The following is a 23,094-nucleotide window of genomic DNA, read 5'->3' on the forward strand; positions in this document are numbered from 1 at the left end:
TAGAAAAGGAGTATCTGGATTTTATTTATTTATTTTTGGCGGGGGGCGGGGGGGTGGTGTTTTGAGCTAAGCTCAACTGGAGAACACACCAAACCTGTTTGAGGCAGGGTCCACCTCCACTTGCTCCTTTCTGAAGGGCCACTATCATTGCTGTCAACTTGGGTCACTGTACCCAGGCTTAAGCAGGGTTTTTCATCCCAAGGAATGCATTCTGAAGGCAAAGTACAAAGAGAAGATGGTCTCATTGGCTTTCTCTCATTTCCGTCCAATGCACTTACGACCAAGAAACTGAACTTCTGACTTTATTTACAATGCCACACACTTTAGATACCTGGAAATAAAAGCTTTTCCCAAAAGCCAAAAAGTTAAATGCTTGGATAGTGTGGCAGCTAGTAGAGTTCTTGTTTCAGTTCCCAGAGAGGTCGAGGGAAGAGATTATGCTTTGCATATGAAAGGAAGCAGGATTTAGCCTCACCCACCCAGTGGGAGGCAGGGCCAGAAAGGAGAACACTCTATTTTCAGGTCAGAGAAGCAAACTGGTGCCAGGCCTCCAGCCATCTCCAGTGAAAAAGGATAGATCTTGAGGTTATCTTTTCTCTGGATCCATTAACGTGAAAAGTCTCCTGTTATAGGCCTGTTTGTCCAGAGGGAGCCCAGCCTTCCAAGGAAGGCCATCTAAACAGTGCTGACACGGCAGTAGAAAAGGACTCTGGATGGCCTATGGAAACGAACACCCTGAACACCTTTAGGCAGGACATGGTGCCATTTTTCTGACTGTAGATTTTATTAACAGAACTTCAGGAATAACTTTAGGATAAGAGAAACGACCATTCACTTTTTCCAAAGAACCTGGACCTCTAACTGAAAAACAGTAAAATGTCATTTAAAACAGACATGCACCTTGTTGGGTTGGGTCCTATTGCTCCTTGTCCTAACTACACAACACCAACAGAAAACAAACTGCAAGATAAAAAAGCAAAACCTCCACAATGTGATGCTTGCCCAAGTTGTCTATTGTCCTCTAGGTGCCTTGAAAACTGCTGGGGCAGTGGGAGAAGGCTGGGAACCACAAACTGCTTTTTCTGGAGTTTCTTATTTTTTGACACCACTTGAACAGAATCCTAAAATGTCAAAGCTGTAGGGGACCTTCAGATTATCAACTAACTCAAGCCCATCATTTTAGAAATGAAAAAACTGGTGCCCAGAAAGCTAAAGTGCCTTGGACAAAGAGACATACTGCTAGTTAAAGGCTGGGTCAGGAACCCCATTTCATACCTCTGATCCCAATGTGTTCTCTTCTCTCTGTAAGGTTTTCAAACCTTGTATTTAGTAGCAGAATCCTTTTCTTACATGAAATCTTGGACAAACCTTGATAGGCATAGCAAATGAAAAGTGAAAATGCTCTGGGTTAAAGGCAGACACAGGTCCAGGGCCAGGAGGCCCCTACCAAGAGTCTGTGGGGTTTCTTAGGGCTGCATTTGAAAATGACTCCTCTACACTCACTTCTTCTTTATAGTCCCTGTCCCATTCATCTCAAAATGACGTATGGATATATGCCAGGGAGACATGCAAGCATGCATATAATGACATTACTGAAAATGAGAAAAATAGGGTAAAAAGTTACTCATAGTCTAATTACCCTAACTTAACCATTCTTGACATTTTTATATTTTGTTTTCATTTTTTTCTTCTAAAAGTATATTTATTTCACAAATTTGGAAACACAGTTTTCGTTCCTGTTCCACTGATTTAACACTGGATATATATATTTTTTAACACATTAAACTTTTATTAATAATACTCATAGGGATTTCAAGATGTTCTTTTTGATAAATGGCTATTTTCTAAAATACGTCACAAAATTTGAACATTTTATTAACTGAAGGGAAAAAATTTTTTAATGAGAATATTTGCTACAGGGGAAGAAAACCAAAAAGCTACCAGAAAGGAGACAGAAGTGGGGAAGAGGCAAAGCTAGGCCATGAGGAGAAGACGCGTTGCTGACTCTGAGGCAGGGAGAAAACATCAGGGGAAAGACAGACACTAAGGAAATTCTTGGTGGAAATAAAGTCTTCCAGAATCACAACTCTAGAAAAATGAACTCTTCTGGCCAGGCGCGGTGGCTCACGCCTGTAATCCCAGCACTTTGGGAGGCCAAGGCGGGCGAATCACGAGGTCAGGAGATCGAGACCATCCTGGCCAACATGGTGAAACCCTGTCTCTACCAAAATACAAAAAATTAGCTGGGCATGGTGGTGCATGCCTGTAGTCCCAGCTACTAGGGAGGCTGAGGCAGAGAAATTGCTTGAACCTGGGAGGCGGAGATTGCACCACTGCACTCCAGCCTGGCAGCAGAGCGAGACTCCATCTCAAAAAAAGAAAAATAAAAATGAACTCTTCCTATCATTATCAGGAGTCTGATACGCATAGTAAACCTGTATAGGCTTAACTCATCTAATATTGCTTTTATATACACACCCATAAAACACTCAGAGGCTAACTATACCTTTCTATTATTGAGCCAGCTTTGCTCCCCAGTATTCTGGGGAAGAACCATGGGCTGGATTTTGACACTTAGCTGTAATAAGGTTAAGCAGGACTCTAGGACAAAACCCTCTGCCTAGTTTCTAGGTTGGTTTCTGGCTTTGTGTTCTGTATTGTGTCACTGAACCCAGCAGCACCTCAAGAAACTACTGACTGACATGTTCACAAAGAGCTCATCAAACTTAAATGTAACGCAGTTTTTTCAAGAGGTGCTAACTAGATAAGCAATTAAAGAAGACAAAGGCAGATTAACAGAAAAATAGCCTCTCTGTTTTCTGTGTGTTTCCTCAATACCTCAATTTATTTTATTTCTTTCCAGTTTTGAGGAAAACCTCACTAAGGGAAGAAATAAAGTTGTAAACTAAAATAAAGGACAGAGACAATATGGCTGCCCAACACCCAGAAAGTCCCTTTCTCTGCAAAAGTCTGCATCTCTCCCAGTCCATTCCTACATGTCAGAAAAATCTGCCATTTACATGGCCTCCTTATTCTGAACAGCAGGATTTAAACAGAGGGGCTTCAGTGGGACCACCTGGGAGGACACTGCAGAGCTGCTCAGGTGCCAGGGTCCTGTAACCTCTTAAATTCTTCCAGGGAATGCAAATGAGGCTGAATGGACACAAAACATGAAGTGAGAGTCCTGTTCCAGAACACAGCTCTCGTGAGTGGCTGCCAGGCTGGCTGGTCTTCGCTTCCTGTGGTTTCTCACCTGGCATGTATCAAAGGAAGCTCCCTTATTCTCCAATCCTCATCCTCACAAACTTCCACAGCACACCCTGGAGACCTCCATCCCTATTTAAATGAGGAGGCCACTTCCCAGGATGCAGAGTGGGGAAGTGGTAAGGGGCTGGTCTGGTCTAGTCACGGCCTTCCTGAGAATCTAGGATACTAGCACATGACTGCTGAAAAAACAGTCTCTGAGATGCTTGGTCTCTTGCGTCATGCACCCCTCACCCCGCTCGGTTCCACTGGGCTCAACACAGGGTTTGTTCTATTCCAGAATGTTTAACCTGTAAGGATGTTGGGTTTATCCTTCCTCTCTGCTAAATGAGCTCTCTAGAACATATGAAACAATGATCTCCTCTTTAGAGATCTAGCGAATAAATACCAAAGATGTAGACATCTTATGTCTGTATTCTCTGAGAGATCAAACTAATACTTGATGTGTGCACACTGCACAAGCTCACTACCCCCAACATCTATAAACAAAATCTGTATACTAGGTAACACACAGACTGGGACCTGGGCACAAGGATCACTTCAATCTTCAGGTCTTCCTCCCCAGAAGCAGGGGGAGGCACAGAGGTGCTAGTCACCTTTCAGAAGCAGCCCAGGAACCCAGTCCTCAAAACAATCTGTCTTCTCACTCCCCAGATGGAGGGCTTGCTTCCCTAGTTGAAGAGTGACAAGCTTAATCCCGCTTTATGTGGGAAGACTGACAAGATTACCACACAGACAACCAATCAGGAGTAGAAATGCCTTTTTTTTTTTCTGAGAAGTCTTATCAAGGAAACCAGTTCTTACACACAAAAGCTTTGCTTCCTAAAAGTCTTCCTCCAGTCATCGTAACAAACTCATCATCTATGACCCAGCCCAAATCCCTCTGACAGAGGTAGCAGGTCAGCATAGTCCAGAAAACACAAATTCTGTGGTATCTAACTGCCTGTAATTCATACAACCTTACCTCCATCCACCTCTACTAACCACAAGGGCTTCCCCCTATTATGCAACTATACAAGAAGCCAATTGTTTCACCACCCCCACCCCAAGGTGCAATGCTGACAGGATGTGCCTCTCTAGCAGAAAGGGAAGGCACCTCCCAGCAACTCCTGCAGCTCAGCTCCTGATGTGTCTAAAGACACTTCATGTTATAGAATCATGACATGTTATTCTTTTTACTGTGATAAAGTTTAAACAAACAAAATTACACAGAATATAACAAACACCTACATGTCCAATGCTCCACTTTAGCAAATCTTAGTACTGTGTCATATTTGCTTCAATTTTTTTTAATAAACAAAATATTCCAGATACAGTTAAATACCCTTTGTATCCCCTCCTCATTCCATCTCTCTTCCACCTTTCTCAGAGGTAACCACTACCACTATCCTAAAGCTAGTAATTATTATTTTTTTGAGATGGAGTCTCACTCTGTCGCCCAGGCCAGAGTGTGGTGTCATGATGTCGGCTCACTGCAACCTTTTGGGTTCAAGCAATTCTCGTGCCTCAGCCTCCCAAGTAACTGGGATTATTGGCGCCCACCATCACACCCAGCTAATTTTTGTATTTTTAGTAGAGACAGGGTTTCGCCATGTTGGTCAGACTGGTCTTGAACTCCTGGCTTCAAGTGATCTGCCTGCCTCCCCCTCCCAAGTGCTGAGATTACAGGTGTGAGCCATCATGCCCACCATATTTATTATTTCTATGAAATTTTAAATTATTACATGAATATATATACACACACAATGCATCTATCAATATATTATATATAAAGTATATAAACATATATACAAAATACATAATACTGCTTGCATATTTTAAAACTTTATATAAAAGGTATACTATCTGTATTGTTACATACTTTTATTTTTTGCTTAAGTTTAAAAAATACATATTCTCACCCTCCTTCATGTACTCAACACCTGAACGGCATCTCTTGATAAATTCACACATACGTCAGCAGTTGCTAATGTTTACCAAGTGATTTCTTTGTGTCAGGCATTTTTTTGCATGTCTCCTGTTCCAAATTAACTCATTTTACAGATGAGGAAACTGTGGCACAGTGGAGTTAAATAATTCCTCCAAGGTCAAGAGCCAATAAATGAAACCACATATTTGGCCCAGGTGAACTGGCTCCAAGGCCTAATAATAACTCACAAGGCCTCCTTAATAAAAAAAGGACCAGTTCCATGGAATATAAAGAAGCCACACACTCATTTAAGGTTTGGAGGCAATCAAAACTCTGCTAGCAAGTATGCGATAAAAATCTGGATAACTGAGCCAGACTGAAAGTTGTCTGTGGATTCCTCTGGGCAGTTGGTTCTCAGCTTTTTTTAAACTTTTCTCTTTTTTTTGGCATTCAACTTTTCCTTTTAAGAGGTCACAGTCAAATTGACTTCTGTGCAAGAAAAGTAAAAAATAGTACAAAGGTAGACAAAAGCCATTCATTAGTCCAGTTTCTCCCCTCAACTTCACCCTCAACAGCCACTTCTAACAGAGAACCAAAAAAGAGTAGATCATGCTCTTGATGCATGAAAACACGTGACCTTTCTTCATCTTGAGAATGTGGTAGCGCCATGTCAAAGAGCTTCATTGTACTGCATGCACAAAAGGGGGCAGAATTATAATGATCTAAGTATTTGACCTTCATGTAGTAAATGCATCAAAGCTCAGCTCCCTAACAATTTTTTTGTCATTTATAATAGAAACTGTTTTTTATGCAGGAAATGCCATTTTTCTTTCAAGGACAAAATCCAGAATTTTACTCTGCAGTTTTTTAGGTTGGATATATCTTAAGTGTTATGTTCTTGATCATAAACAATCTTTTAAAAAAAAAATCAGCAAATAAGACAAATCCTTCTATTTGCCAGTGCCACATACACACACACTCCCACTCATACCCACATTCCCCCTCTCTCTAGTGCACAAGTGAAAGTTCCTGATGCAAAGCAGGTTAAGGATTTTTCACTGTGATCACACTGTTTACTTGCAACTTATAAATGAGAATAAACACCACTGCCTCAACATCTCATTTTATTCATCCAATCAGTATTTATGGAGCACTGAGTACCCAGCACTATGCTAAATGTGAAAATGTATCCATCAACAAGATGCTCCTCAGAGTTTTATATTTTGAATATTGAGAAGAATTTCCTCTTTTGCCTAAATTCTTGGCTTATGAACCTTCAACTAAGAAGACACATTCCAGCTAAACTTTTATTTGCTCATGGAAAAAAAAATTAACAAGTTGTGGCAACTGGGTAGACAAGACACAAGTAAAAACTGTAATATACTAACATACGATTTCATGAGTTTTTAAAAAGTTTTATAAAGCACACACAAACCATTTAAAGGTCCAGCTTCATTCTTTGTAAAGTGAAAATCTCTTCATATACCCCTCCAAAAAAGAGGAAAAAACACTTAGGGATCCAGCAGGAAGTTGACATTTTCTAAACTGTACTTGGTCCCTCTATCTACATTTACAAGGATCAGGCAGGATGACCCGAAAAAACACTGCCAATTGACACCAGTGCATCACCGGTTCAAACGTAGTGCCAGCTTTCTCTTTTATCATGAGCTTCACTTGCCTTTGGTATGTCTCACTGTCTAAATCTGGGAAGGAAGAGGGACTTCCACAGGTTCTATCCTGACCCAGGTACATGAAAAGGCATATGCAGCCATATTATAATGCCTCGAATAATGCAATGCACAGTGGGTTAGGGAAGAGAGAGAGAAATTACTCAAGAACTATATGAGATAAAACTAGTTTTAAAAAGAGCATAGTTGCTATTACTTGGCAAAGTATTACATTTTTGTGTTTTTTCAGACTGCTAAATTCCACAGGCTTCATGGGCAGTCTCTCAGATATGGAGAGACTGGCTAACTGTTGACCTCTCCTATTCCCCAGCTATACCTTACTTATCCTCTGTCATGCTGTTGGTCATGGTCTGCTTCCAAAAACAAATTTAAGGGAGCTGGGACTACACTTTGCTAATCTCTGTAGTCCCCACGGTGCCTAGCACCATGTCTAAAGAAAACTCAGTGCTCACTAATATTTTTTATTTTTACTTAGTTAAATTAAGGAATCTTTCCTTGGTATGATACAATGTGAAGCACACACCACTACCTAACTAAAAAGGCTAACCTGAGTCTAATAAAGCCTTTAGAGTTAATTTCCAGTTTAAGGAAATTCAGGTGATAGAGGAACCAGATAATGACACCACAAGGAAACAGATATATCCAGAATGTGGGACATTCTGCAGGACAACTGACCCAGTTTCTGCAAAAGTCAATGGCATGGAAAAGGTGGGGAGAGGTACAGCAAAAACGGCTCTTGATTAAGAGACATAATATGCAAATCCCACGTGTGAAGCCTGATTCTAATAAAACCATAAAAAACATGTATTTTATACAAGGGAGAAATTTTTAAAATTATACACTGGCCATTAGGTGATACAACAAAATATGGTACCTACAGTTAGGTGTGAAAATGACCCTGGTCAATTAAGCATATGCCCATGTTCTTCTGAGGTGCACAATGAACTATACAGAGGTGAAATATCTGAAGCCTGGGATTTGCTTTAAAGTCCTCAGAAGGTGGGTGGGGAGAAATGTCAGCAAAAAAAAACAATGTGTTTTCAAAGATTATAGGATAATTCAGAAAGTAGAAAAAACCTGGACCAACACTAGCCTGTCTTCACACAAATCCTCACCTCTTTTCCTCCCTCCACCTCCTAGACAATAAAACCCAGAACTGCATATGGATTGCGGGGTAGGCAATTGTAGACCAGAGGTAGAAATAGCCAAGTGTATATATAAGTCGGGGCCCTAAACAGCAATAGTCCATTTATTTGGAGATGGCTTGGTAACCTAAATCATTCAGAACACAGACCGGCACCTTCCACACTGTGCTGGTTCAGATCATCACCATTCAGACTTTACAGACTAAACTGCAACATGCAGAGACATATCTGTCTTGCTTGCCACTATTTCCCCAGGTACTCATCACATAAAACACACTCAAATGAATGTGAATAAATGTACTCACAATCCTAACTACCTCAGTCTTCTAAAAATCAGTTGATTTGGAAAATACTGATGGTCCATGACAATTAAGTTCCAGACTAAGTTTAGGAAAGCAGTGTAATTCAATACATTTTAGAAAAACTACTATAAAAATGTCTAAAATAAATAGGCTTAGACATTTAGACATGTTAAAACAAACAAAAAGAAAAAACTCTCCATGGAATGAAAAGCAATAAAGGAACCCAAAGCCCAAGATTATTTTTTGCATTCTACTCAATTAATTAATAGCCTTTCGGTAATGACTGGTTGAGAAGGAGTACAATGACCCTTGGTGGCTAGCAAAGAAAATAGTTAGAAAGGGCAGCACAGTTTGAGAAGGTCTAATATAGTTTTTCCTTCTTCCCTTAAAAAGTCTCTTTAAAAAAAAAAATATTTAAACAGAAACATGTTACAAAGAGGTAGTTACAGAGAGAAGTGGTCAGACTTATGCATGAGTTGAGACAACTTAGAGAAAGGAGGTAGACTGGTAGAACTAAATGACCCAACAAGGACAGGCCCTCTTACAAGGTAACAAGAAAATTAACATAAAAGGATAGGCAAAGCTTCCTTCTGCTATTTCCTCCCACTCCGAAGCACAAAAGTTCAGGTGATCCCATTACATACAGATGCCCAACAGCTCCCTTGCTCAGTCAGGTCCGCAATGCTACCCTCAACACCTCAAATGTTCAAATTCCTTTGAAAGTCTCAGAGCCACAAAGACATACCTCAGGCATCCCTCCTCACCCACCAGTTGAATGAATTCTCTCTTTACCCACTTATCCCCCCTACTCCTACCTAGCACCCTCTGTCCTCTCAAGGTTGCTTCTTATTCTCCATTTTCACCATTCTGCCTTCTTCCCTTCTTTCTCTTCCAGCCTGCTCTTCCCTGTTTCTGTCTTCCTTGTACCCTCCTCTTCATACCTTTCTCACTCGTTGTTCCACAGCTGTCCCCAATATTACTTGTGTCCTCTAAAACCTTTCTTATCCACCAGACCTTCCCCTTTCCATGCTATACCTAGAAGCCTGTGTCTCTGAAGCCACTTGTAGTCTAGATAAAACCAGAGGAAACTATCTTCTCTCAGGAAGGGGCAACATAGAGTTCAGACCAATACAGTAGAAAAGAATTGGTCATGTTTAAAAATATTTTAAGACCTTCAAGGATAACCTGGAAGTAGTAAGAAGGTCCCCAAAGCTTCAAGTGGGCTTGTTCTATTCAGGGCCAAAAGTACAGAATTTATATAACTAAGCAAATGTATCTGAATCAATTTCAGAGTCAGTATTTCTAATCTTTTGATCACAGGTTCACCATCAAGGCCACAGGAATTTGTGGAGGAAAAAGATCGTTCACTGGCTTATTGAAATTCCTATCAGAGGTACTTAAAGACAAGTGCCACTTTATTCATAAAAAGCCAGAGAACACCACATAAAAAGTAGATACCTTTTTTACTTAGAATCTCCTGTCAGAAAAAAAAGGTGTTTTTTTTTTCAAAGAAAACAGATTATAAAATAATTCTGCTGAAGAAATTTTACTATAAAGCAAAAATATTACCTAATAATTAGCTAATTCTTTCTGAAAAGAAAATATTTGCTTACGATATTATCATCCTTTGACTTCGATTCCAACAAAGTTCAACATAGTGTCTAAGACGGAAAAAGAAAAAAAAAATAGCAAACAAAAAACCTCCCCCTAAATCGACACCCTAAACTACCAGACCTCTTCCCCACTGGTAGCGTTCCCCCAACCTACTTGAATCCACAGTGGCTCAGATCTTAAGAGCCCCAGAGGAAGAAGGCACCCAAAAATTACATAACCCTTATTCTCAATCTTACCTGCCTTTCCTACAAAACTGAACTGAGAGATGATCTCAGATGGGTCCTCTATAATCCAGAGGACAATTTCCATCTCTCTCTTAAGAATGCTGCTTCCTCCTCTGTCCACCACCCTCTGATTGTTGCTGGTGGTCACCACACCACCACCACCATCAATAGTAAAAGATTATTTAAAATTTACTTTTTGCTAGGAAATATGGGGGCAGAGAGAGGTTACAGAACTTGCTGGATTTCACCCAGTAAGTTCCTAAGTAGGTTTCAACAGAACCCAGGTCTGTCAGATTCTAAAGCCCAATATCTGCTGCTACATGACTCTATGCTTAAAAAAAAAAAAAAAAAAAAGACTGTCCATGCCTTCATCTTAACTCCAGAAGTTCGAAGGTCCCTAGAGGTCAGGAGACCACCAAGATCTTACTGTGTAAAGTGTTTTCATCCACCCAAGGTTCTTCCCATCTTTTGTCTTTAGCTGTCAGTGTCTAGTGGGAAAGGATGTCCTCTCCACACTATTCCAGGGTAGAGTATTGTCTAGCTACAGCGACTGCAGAGTGGGTTTAAATTCTTTCAACACTGCTGAACTTGCTTAGAACTTTGATGACCCCCTACCCGCTCCCCATCTCCACCCCACATCCTGGATTCAGCAAATGGACCTGGAAAAGAGGCACCCACCAAGCAAAAAACTCAATGGTGAGACACCACTCTTGCCCTCCCAAAATCCCTGAGTGACACTCCTTTCAAATAACCACCAAAATGACCTTTCCCTACTAGTTCTTTTTCTTGTGTGGGAGAAAAAGATTTTTAAATGGGTTACTGTGGATTAGCCATTAGAAAGCCCCTGCTGAGCTCATGCTTTATCTCTGTTAATACTTAAATGTGCGCAGCCAGAGACACGCTCATACAGGGCTTTTGGGGGAGAAGAGTACACAAAGGTCATTTTACCATTTTTCTTGGCAAAGGAGTAGCCTGTTAACAAACGCATATTTTGTTTTGAAAACTGGATTCTGAAACCAAAGGCAAAAATCAATGGGTAAAGTACATTATATCTTCCCCTATCTCTGTGGAGGGAGAACCAAATAAACTCACACCAATGGGCAAATATTGAATAATAAGAATGATAACGACTGCTGGTTATTGAGCACTTGGTCTCCGCCAGGCTTTTTTCCAGACGCTTTTACCGACATGGCTTCACTAAACCCAAACAATGCTATGAAGTTCTTATTACAAAGACAAAGCAGGCTTAGGGACTCATGTAATTATTTGGCACTTACTATGTGCCAAACTGTGTTCTAAGTACCTTAAATATGCATATACTGACTCATTTAATCCTCACAACAGCCCTATAAAGTACATGATACTCTAATAGACCAGCAAACCAATGGAAGAAGGCGCTAACTGATAAGCCAGAGGATTTAAACCAAACTTGTCCAACGAGCAGCCCAGGATGGCTTTGAGTATGGCCCGACACAAATTTATAAAGTTTCTTAAAGCATTATGAGATTTTTTTTGCAATTTTTTTTTCTTTTTTAGCTATCAGCTATTATTAATGCTAGTGTATTTTATGTGTGGACCAATTCAATTCTTCCAATGTGGCCCAAGGAAGCCAAAATAATGAACACCCCTGCAAGGTACTCTGCCCTTAGTCACTGAGCTATACTGCAAATTTAGTGCCTGGGCTTTTGTTTCTTTTATTTTACCCTTATTTTTGCATTATTTCTTCAACAAGACTGGAAAACTTGCTACCCGGGCTTTTGTTTATTTTACCCCCTCCCTATTTTTTTTTTTTTACATTATTTCTCCAATAAGACTGGATGCTCTTGAGAACAGAGACCACTTTTCATACCCCTATTCAGCCATCAGTACTATGAGCCAGCTAGGCAGTCATCAATAAATGATTGAGTATTGTGTGATATCCAAGAGATTCAGGTGGGGAGGGGGGGGCTTCTCACTCCCAGTTCCACTGCCCTGTCCAGGCCCCAAGAGAGCCTGACCAGCCTGTATGTGTCCCTTCCAGGGATATGTGAGGGCAGACTAGGACAGTCTTAAATGGTCTCACCTAAGATCAGATTCCTTTACTTCCCATTTCCAAGCCACTGGAGAGCAAACTCACAGCAGCTGGACTGCCAAATCTTGCGCCATTCCCCTGCCTGGTATCCGTGACAGTTAGGAGCGCCTACTCCTATGGACTCAGAAGAGACCTTAGAAGCCACCATCAATCAGTATGTCAACACACAAGAGAGCATCTACAACCACCCCGCCCTATAAGGTCAAAAGCAAGCCCTTTAGCTAGCTTATCCATCCATTTCGTCTAAAAAAAAAACTTGGTGTCACCCTTCAAGGCTCAACTCACATGCCACTTCCAATGTGAAACCTTGGGAGATAACCCTGGTTTTAAGTATCTGGTTAATGGTAAGTTATATCCAAGTTTACAGTGGATATAAAAATCACCTAAAACCCTAACCAAAATACTGGCATGGCCAACTAGGGAACATAAAATTTCAGACTAGTGATTTAATAAGATTGTCCTCCTTTGGGAAGCCGAGGAAGGTGGATCACGAGGTCAAGAGATCGAGACCATCCTGGTCAACATGGTGAAACCCCGTCTCTACTAAAAATACAAAAAATTAGCTGGGCATGGTGGCGCGTGCCTGTAATCCCAGCTACTGAGGAGACTGAGGCAGGAGAATTGCCTGAACCCATGAGGCGGAGGTTGCGGTGAGCTGAGATCACGCCATTGCACTCCAGCCTGGGTAACAAGAGCGAAACTCTGTCTCAAAAAAAAAAAAAATAAGATTGTCCTCACAGGACATTTCACTCTGAAATATGCAGAATGGGTATGGGCTTAAAAAAAATAAGCTATATAATCAACAATTCCTGGAAACAAAATAATCTGAGAAGGCAGAGCACTGTACCACTGTAACTTACAAGCCCATTTCCTCTTTCTCTCCCTGGCCATATAGTTGTTCTTCATCTCAAAAATCAACAACCTGCCTGTCTATCTCTGATACATGGCTAGGAATAAGGATTAAAATAATGAGGCTTCCCTTAAGGTAGTGACAGATTCCAGAAAACAGTGGCCACTGGCTAGGACAGGGTGCCATAGGTATCTGGGCTAGCAGCACGACCTGGATCCTCTGAGATCAGACTCTCAACTCTGAGTCTGGCAGTCATTGAGGAGCAATGAGTCTGGGCCAACCTATACACCTTACCTGTCTTGTTACCACAGAAAAATAAAAGTATCATTCATAAGTGAGATTTTCAATTAATACATTTCCCAGTGCCAAAATATTAAAATGGTAGCTGTTTAAAAAGTGTGTACTAGACATAATCTAACCTTTTCTAGATGTCCCACGATCACACTGAAGTGTGCTCCTACACTAAGTAGGCTCAGACTATTTCCTCTGCATGAAGCTCCCTCTCCCCACCCTCACCTTCCTACCTAGGAAGAACTGAGAGGAAAAGCAGATAACCAATCTTATGTAACACACTAGCTGAATTCAAACACAATTCTAAGTCAAAGTGCTCTGGCTTCCTTGCAAGGAGGCAGGAGGCAGGGAAAGAAACCTCAATGTACTGAGCACCTGTGGGGGGGCACCCTACTAACTCTACATAATCTCACTTAAACAAGCCAGGGCATGCCAATGCTCTTTCATTTTAAAGATAAGGCCAATGACTCCTGGCAAGGTTGTTGGCCCACTCAAGGCCACACAGCTGGCAGGTGATAGGGAGGGTAGGGGTGGGTCCTGGCCTCCTGACTCCATATCACAGCATCCTTCCAAGACAGCAAAGTTGACTCATAAGAGAGGTCTTTCCAGAGAACACTGACACAGGCAGCAGAGCTTAGAACTCTTCTCACCACAGCTTCCCAGAGCAAGGATTTCTTTAGTTTTAGAGAAATAATTCCTTCCATCATCATTTTTTTAATCATCAAATCTTTTAAAAGTTAAAATTTATTGATAAATGCAAATAATTAATACAGTTAAGATAGGTATCTTATACAAGTTATGTGAAGGCACCTTTAACTGTGGTCCTGCGATCAACCTAAAATTTCCACTAGTTTTCAATCTTAAAGAGTGAAATTAAATTTGACTATACAAAAGGGGAGATCACCAATCTAATGACTTAAGATAATTATTACTTCAATCATTTTGTTAAGATTAAATAGAGCAAACACAAAAAAGCATGGAAATGTTAAGTAACTGAACTTTTCATAGAAACTACGTAATGATTATTAAGATAAAAACATAATGGCAAGTATATGGTAATTCATTTTACATAGTTTTATCAACACTTGTTTAAATTATAACAAACATCAGATAAATTTAAGCCTATGCACATGGTATGCATTCAATGAATAAACTTTTTAGTATGAGTCTATAAAAATGTCAAACAGCCAGGTGCAGTGGCTTGCAACTATAATTTCAGCTGCCTGGGAGGCTGAGACAAAAAGATCATTTGAGCCCATGAGTTCAACACCAGCCTGGGCAACACAGCAATATCCCATCTCTTTAAAAAAAACTGTAATCCCAGTTACTCCAGAGGCTCAGGTAGAGTTCAAAGTTGCAGTGAGCTATGCTTGTATCACTGCACCCCAACCTGGGCAACAGAATGAGACTCTTAAAAATAAAAAAAGTTAAGAAACTGGAAAAAAAAAATTATATGTATATATGAAACACCAGCACCCATTTTCACTCAGTTAAGGATGCACTTGTAATTCATTTGACCTCTGCTTTTATGCATAGAAAAAAAAGTTTATTTTAAGAAATATAAAATACATCTAAAGCTTTACCAAAGTGCAATACTAACTTTAACTTTTTACATTTGGATTATTTCCTGTAAAAATGAAGTGGCAATTTAATTTCTTATTTCAAAGTCCACATGCAAGGATGTGCCCAACAACTACAAATAATCTTTTCTAAAAATTGCATCCATTCCAGCTGGGCCCTCTTGTCACTATTTTATTAAGCAAAAAATCTACTGGCCTGATAAAACAGGTTTCTTCTTTCACATATTAAAATATAATTATAAAACCTGATCCTCATTTGGACTTCCTTGGATTTGTTCCAAAAATGCTGTATCTTTCTAGAGTAAACCAAAAGGTTTTTTAAACCATCATTCTATCTTAAGAAAAGTCTTATCTGAACAAGCAAAGAGATACACCCTAAAACTCCTGCAACCAAAGGCTTCAAAAGTCTTTGCTCAGATGCAGGATAAATCTTTGGAAAGCCCAGGGTACAATGTGACCTGGGTTTACAAGCTTAGACCTTGCTCACTAACAAGTCAAAGAATTTTTCTCTCATGACATCCCCAAAATATCAAATAGATTCATGAGAAGAATGAAATTTCCTTGTCCCTGCAGCCTCAACATGATTTTATGATATTCCTGATACAGTTTATATATACAATTCAGATGCCAAAATCTTGAGGGCAACAAGGACTGCTACCTGTCCATTAACTTAATACCTATTTTCACTGAGGAATATGAATTTCTTGATCATTTCTAAGTCCATTTAACAAACAACCAAGAAAACTTGCAGATTGTTCTGTATTTCTTAGATGAAAGGAGAAAACTCTTATATCAACTGTTTATAAAGAAGGAAATATTAAGAGCAGTTAGCATCATAAGAGGAAGAAGGCTCTTCTTAAGTCCAGTTTATGAACCCACAGCTAAAGACCTGAATTTCCTTCCCCTCTTCTATTTTAGTAGCTGAGATGAATTACTCCTTGACATACAGCACAAACTGGTATATATTTGATTTGTTACAACTGTCGTTTCTACAAAAGGGTGTATTCCTTTGCCTTCCCATGCGGCTTTGTATAGTACGTCAAACACCCAGGAGCAAAACGTCTGACATGGCCTGCCCAAGGAGAAAACAAGCTTTCCCAAAGCTGAAGCCAGGCCTGGGGGCCCTCAATGGGGCTGAGCTAGTAGTGTCTGTTAGTCCTGAGCCTACCACAATGCTTAGGGATAAACCTGGGGATGGCAAGCTTCTCTACCCAAACTGAGGAGGTGACACATTAAAAAGGAAAGATTTACATGCACTGCTGGGTTCACTAAAACCTAACTGCCACAGTATCTTCTACTCACCAACAAAGGATCCTATAACTCCTATCCACTCACCAATGACCCAGAAATCATGAAAGGAAGACAACTTACAAGCTAATCAGAGTAGGCTCCTGAGAAGACTATATGGCTCCTGCTGTCTCTTCCCCACCCCATCCTGATGGCTAACCCTAGCGCATTACCACAGTCCTCCCCAAACCTAGATGTTGGAAACCATCACCAGGTTCTGGCAGGCTTCTGAGGCATGCTGTATCCCATAATATGTCCAAGATGAGAAGGAGAACAATGACACAGAGGGTATATCCTGGCTCTCCTACTGTCCTGGAGGTGGCCTACCCTCCTGCTGCTTCCACTGAAGCTCAGGAAGGGAAATTCTTCCAATTTTTTTTTTCTAAAAGGCCCTCTTATGCACAATTCCAAAAGAATCAAGTTTCTGAAGTAACGCCTGAATGAGAGTGACAGCACAAGGGAGGCCCAGCTCTCTCGCAGACATTATGCAAAATGAGTCACTGCATCTACGTCTTCTGCTGTTGCTGCTGCCACCTTTGCTCAGAATAAATGAGGAAGACAACTGATTCACATGGGATCCGTAGAAACTGATGTAGAAGATGAGCACAGCAACGGGGAAGGGGGCGTCCAGTCAGAGTTCCTCACATTGGCCCCTTCCCTTAGAGGGGCAGAAAGGCTCTGGTCAGGGTCTATGTGGTAGTTGGAGTGGGAGGAGGACAAGAGCAACAACAAAAAGGGGAGGGAAACAGAGATGTTAAAAAAAGAAAAAAAAAAATTGGTGAGGGAAAACAAGTTCTTAACTCAACCAGGTGCTCTTAATAATTCTCGAAAGGGCAAGGACTCCTTCCTCTCATTTGACCCCAAAGGGAAATGTCTGGATAGATCCCCTCTCCCTCCCTGCCCATTCTGATTTGAGTAGACTCTCAGGTACAAAGCAAGATAGAAAGCTGCGCTCTCCTCACCCACCAGCTCTCCAAGGGGAAATTATGTCTCAGATACCCCCCTTTTTTTTTTTTGAGACAGAGTCTTGCTCTGTCACCAGGCTGGAGTGCAGTTGCACGGTCTGTGTTCACTGTAACCTCCACTTCCTGGGTTCAAGCAACTCTCCTGCCTCAGCCTCCAGAGAACCTGGGACGACAGGTGTGTGCTGCCACAGCTGGCTAATTATTTTTGAGACAGGGTTTCATCATGTTGGCCAGTGCACTGCAGGACATTTAGCAGCACGCCTGGCCTCTACTCACTAGACTCTAGCAGCACCACTCTTCCCCCAACACAGTTGTGACAATCCAAGTGCCTAAATATTCCCTAGAGGCAAAACTACATGCTTTCTTCCTCCCCAACCCCCTTGAGAATCAGCAGGTTAAGATACCACCTTTGCATATTCTTTGTAAATTCCCATATTCTTGGAGGGAGAAGTAAGACCAGGAGCACTCTAGGGCAAGGCTGCGGTGTAAGACGAGAATGGAGAATGCTGCAATAGGAAACAGAATACATACAAGACAGCGTACTCATCATTCATAGCAGAGGACCTGAAGCTGCTTCTCCCCCTATTTACAAAGGAACAGAAGCAAATTCAAATCTGTCTTATCCACGGGATACTGACTTGACATTGTAAGAAGCTAATACAACTTCAGAGAGGCTAAACCACACCAAATATTCATAATCAAAGGGTCAAACTGGACCTGCCCAATGAAATGAAGCCAAAAATTCCAGCAATTCGATTGAGGAAGGTCTCTAGGAGTATTTGGCCAAGTGCCCTGGTGTCCCATGTAGAAAAACTGAAATAGGTGAGACACAAACCTATGATGTCTCTGAGAGGGTTAATGCAAGTGGAGGGACGTTGTTGGTGGCCTCAAAGGGACTTGAAACCATGTTTAAAGAGAAACCAACAATTACTATTCTAGGAGATCTGGATATTACACAAAAAAAGTAAAACACTCTTGCCTTCAAGTTGCCGACAATCAAGTTGGAAGAGAAAAGATTAAGTACACATCTATTAACATCTTCACCACCACCTAATAGCAACAGCTAAGGCTTATCAGAAGCTTATAATTTGCCAAGCTCTATGCTGTGCACTTTATAACCATTATCTATTTCAATCTGTATAACAACCCTACAATATAGGGAAAATTAATATCCCCATTATATAACTGAAAAAAAAAATTGAGGTTCAAAGAGACTAAGTGATCTATCTAAGGTCACACAGCTGGTAAGTGGGGAAGCTGGGATTCAAATATAGATTTCTTCAATTCCAAATGTATGTTTCTAACCCCCGTGCAATACTGCACTGAAGACCACAACACCGTAAGACTGCAGAAGGGCAAGGGTGCTGAGGCTGGTCACCACTGGGATCTCAAAGGAAAGTCAAAGACTGGGCATGGCAAAGGAGGGAAGAAAGTGCTTCCAGGGTAAAAAGTTCTTTAAAAACTAATTCCATGTCTCACAGCAACTTAACCAGCTATTGGAATGCTATTGCCCGCAAGAGAAACCAAAGACTTTCTTTAAAAGGATTGTGGGGTTGAAGTGAATGGGGTGCTGCAGGCAGGCACAGATGAAGGCCAACAAATGCTCTTTCTTCTTCCAGAGGTAAGTGTCTTCCTTTTTAGTGGGCTTAAAAATTCACTTTCACAATCATATTCTTTTTTTTTTTTTTTTTTTTTTTTGAGACAGAGTCTTACTCTGTCTCCAGGCTGGAGTACAGTGATGTGATCTCGGCTCACTGCAACCTCCATCTCCCAGGTTCAGGCAATTCTCCTGCCTCAGCCTCCTGAGTAGCTGGCACTTCAGGTGCCTACCACCACACTCAGCTAATTTTTGTATTTCTTAGTAGAGACGGGGTTTCACCATGTTGGCCAGCATGGTCTTGATCTCTTGACCTCGTGATCCGCCCGCCTCGACCTCCCAAAGTGCTGGGATTACAGGCGTGAGCCACTGCACCCAGTCCCATCTTCTTACTAAGGTCAGTGGATCATCGTTCTTTTGGAGTCATGGACCCCTTGGAGGGTCTAGTGAATGCTACATACCCAAATCCCAGAAAAACATTCATACACACAATCTCCTGCATTCCATCATCAGAACACTGAAATGACTTTTACACTTTACAAGGTTAGAAGAATGCAGAACCCTTAATTTGATCCTAGGTTTGAATTTCACTTTTTCAGGCATTTTCATTTTAATGATCCATCCACTCCTTCCAAACTCTTATATTAGGCTGAAGAAAAACATGGTGAAAGATTCATTCAATAATTTTTCACTGTAGTAGTTGAGGTCTATCATGCACTATACATATACTTGATTCTTTCTTCTGGACGTTGCCTTGTGAATTGGATTTTAAACTGTGCTTCCTGCCATGGCCTTAAAAGAATGACCAAGAAGTCTCTGTGGCTTGATGACATCTGATGCCTTTAAGACTCACACAGCAGGCAGTTGGCAAGGCAGCGCGGGCTCACTCACACAGACTGGGGTTCTGAGTCACCCCAATGACTACAGCCTGAATGAACTGCTGCTCCTCGTGGGCACTCCTAGCTCTGCAGGCAGAGCAAGGACATACAAGCATAGCTTTTAAAGTGCTTAATGGTGATTACACTGGTTTGGTGATTCACGAAGCAGTACAGAATGTGCCCAATTATATACTCTTATTTTTTTCCAATCTTATTTCATAAACCCCAATTTCACAGGAACATAGATTTTTCCATCCAAACAAAATTATCTAACTTTAACAATTAAAATACTAACTATTCTCAAAACCCTCCTTTGAAATGGGGCTTTAAATAAGACTTAAATAGGCATTTTAATATTTTTGGTTGTATCATTCATTGAAACATGTAAGAAATGCCTTCATTTTGAATACTGTGGGAGGCTACAAGCAAAGAGTATTGAATGTCAGTAAAAAAAAACTATGCAATAAAAACACCAGTATAGGCTCCGTATCAAATAAAACTTTTATCAAGTAAAAACATTTATAATATTAATTTTTTTCTCCCTACTCCCACCCCAGGTTAAAAACTACAATTTGAAATCTTTTCATAATAAGCTGCCAACAGCAGCTGCTATTGACTAAGAGAAAGAAAAATAAAACAAAATTGTTATTACTATAAACAAATTATTCTTTCTTTCCAAGATAAATAATGACTTGATGTTCTCCTTCTCACAATCAGGAGCATGGCTTCATAATACTAATTAGCTCCACCAGAAAACCATCATGCATCCAACCCCATTTTTTTTGTGTACAGCCCTATACCATCTATAAAATACTATGGGAGAAATACCGGGGTCCTATCTGCAAAAAGCAGGTAACTTTAGTTTTTAGGGGAAACTTCTGCATCCCACATGGAATAAAAAGATGCCACCTACCACCAGATATTTTCCTACTAAAAATTTGTTCTCCCTCCTATTTAAGGAAAAGGATAGACAAAAATTATATAATATTAAAAGTGTTAAGGAAAAATGTTCCACATGTAAAAACAAATCAAAAGGCATATGAAACCATGTTAAAACCTCGAAGACAGGAATTAGTCAATGATACTGTTTATTTCTGGGCTCCTGAGTACAAGCATGGTCTGTTTTTCTGACCCAAAAATCTAATAAAAGAATTTAATAACTTAAAGATCTAACAGAGGACACTGTTAGAATTGGTTTGGGGAAGGCACCATGTTCTTGGACAAGGAGTTATTTAACGCTTCTGCACTAAAATGGATCTATGACCATTCACTATAACTATAGCAAATCAAGCTTGGCCCTATCCTGTGAATTTAACCCGTAAGGAACCCAGACAGGTTTAAGATAGGAAACCTCAAGAAGGTGGTGCCACGTCTTAGCTTGCCATGTACAGAAGACTCATTTGGCAGGCTTTGCAACCAAGCTTATGTGAGATTTAGGAGTAAGACATGCCAAATTAAAACTCTTAAGGACCATTAATCACATCCTCATGACTTCAGATACACCAATACAACATATGCTTATGTAGGTCTGGTCTTTATTCTTAATCAGGGGTATTAACTTCTACTGCAACAGTCTATAGAAGGAATTGTTTCAAAAGTGGGGCAAGCATGGTTCGGCCCATTCATTATTTTTAGTAATTAAAAAATACAGATAAGAGTATGAAAGTTTTGTTATTCTTAGATGCAAATAAACAGATGGCCAGTGAGGAAATGAGATCAACTTTACATCTGAGAATACACTATATTCCACTTTCAGTTTCTGAATGTCAAAGCTTAGGAGATAAATCCAAGAATCCAACCTATAACAAGAATAGGAAAACTATTTTTATTTCATTTGTTTGGCATATTCCAACTGTTAAGAAGTAGGAATAAAGAGAAGTAATGCCTACCAGGGCACCAGGCATTCAGTGGGTATTTAATAAATATTATTTGGATGACTAAAGAATGAGAAGAGGTAATTATTCCAACAAAGACTAGCATATTAAAAATTCAGGTGTCTCTTCTTCAAATCACAGATGTCCTAAGTTTGAAAGTAAACATAAAGATACCATGTCTGTGTTATATAGGCAGAATACTTCCTACCTTGCCCCCACAGTTACACTGACTTCTCTTTTGCTCTTCCTATATAGGCTCTGCTTTAAAGAGTTAATATAGTAGCAGATTTTGGCATTGAAATCATATTTATTATGGATCCCATCTATGATGGAGGAACAACTAGAAAACCAGACAAAACACATGAGACAACTGTTTCCAGACATTGGACAACAGGCAGTATAGGACTTAATTTCTGAGAATAGTGAAACAAATGAGTCAAGCCTTGAACTTATTTGCCTGAACTTATTGCCAGGAAGTTGTGTCCAAGCCACAGCAAAGAGAAAGGGGAACACAGAGCATGTCAGTCTCACTGAGTAGAGGTAACACAGATTACTAACCAGGGAAGCCACATACAAAATGGCTAGAATTGAAAGGGCAGAACACCCAGGAGGAGAAAGCAGCACAGAGGGTCGGTTCCTAGAGTCTTAGACTGATCTGCACATGTGTGAAAGGAAACTACTTAAAGTTGGATTTAGAAGCACCAGAAAGTAGTTGGCCTAAGAAGTTCTAGAGTTCAGACTAGGACTTCATACAAAGAAGTCCTAACAAAGCTAACAATAGTTCATGTTTCCATCAGCAGCAAAACCAAAAATAATTCATCAGACACACGACATCGGGTGAAGTCCTCAGAAGAATATTGCCTATGGCGGATAAGTACTGGGGCTACATCATCCCTCATGACGGCTCTGGAGCCACCCTAACAAAGTTTACATGCTAGCTTCAAGCCGGTACAACTGATTCCAAGTAACTTCAACTGCATGCCAGAACAAAGCCTAGTGCTTTTGAAAAGAATACAACAAAATCTAGCACTCAATGAAGTAAAATTCACTCTCCCTTGTCTGCTGCTGCTGCCTCCTTCTTCTGTGGCTCCTGGTGTTGCTCATGTGCTCTTTCAGAGTGAACCTGGTAGCTCTTTTGTGAAACAGCAGCTGAGGAGACTCCAGCACTGGTCATGGCTGACAAAAAGCTCCAGGAAGGAGTCCAAGACTGAGAACAGCGGTCATATTAATCTGAAGGTGGCGGGGCAGGACAGTTCCGTGGTGCAGTTTAAGACTGAGAGGCATATACCACTTAGCAAACTAATAAAAGCCTATTATGAATGACAGGGATTGTCAATGAGGCAGATCAGATTCTGATTTGACTGGCAATCAATGAAACAGACGCACCTGCACAGTTGGAAATGGAGGATGAGCATACAACTGATGTGTAGATGGGCGGTGTCTACTGAGAAGGGAACCTGCTTCTTTATTCCAGAACTCTGTTCTTGCAGACCAAGACTACATTCTCAATTAGAAAACTGCAATTTGGTTCCACCATATTCCTGATTACTACAGT

The 23,094-nt window shown here is 40.6% G+C and overlaps 1 protein-coding gene and 1 pseudogene across 2 annotated transcripts in view; one reads left to right on the forward strand and one right to left on the reverse strand.

Moving 5' to 3' along the window:
- The window catches only part of FOXO3 (forkhead box O3), a 125,154-nt gene that overhangs the window by 46,266 nt on the left and 55,794 nt on the right, over positions 1–23,094 (reverse strand). The window lies entirely within an intron of this gene.
- LOC135268342 (small ubiquitin-related modifier 2-like) lies at positions 22,712–22,969 on the forward strand (annotated as a pseudogene).

This window comes from Aotus nancymaae, unplaced genomic scaffold (assembly GCF_030222135.1).
Source record: "Aotus nancymaae isolate 86718 unplaced genomic scaffold, 86718_ANA_hifiasm-v0.15.2.pri h1tg000040l, whole genome shotgun sequence".
Classification (NCBI taxonomy): Eukaryota; Metazoa; Chordata; class Mammalia; order Primates; family Aotidae; genus Aotus; species Aotus nancymaae.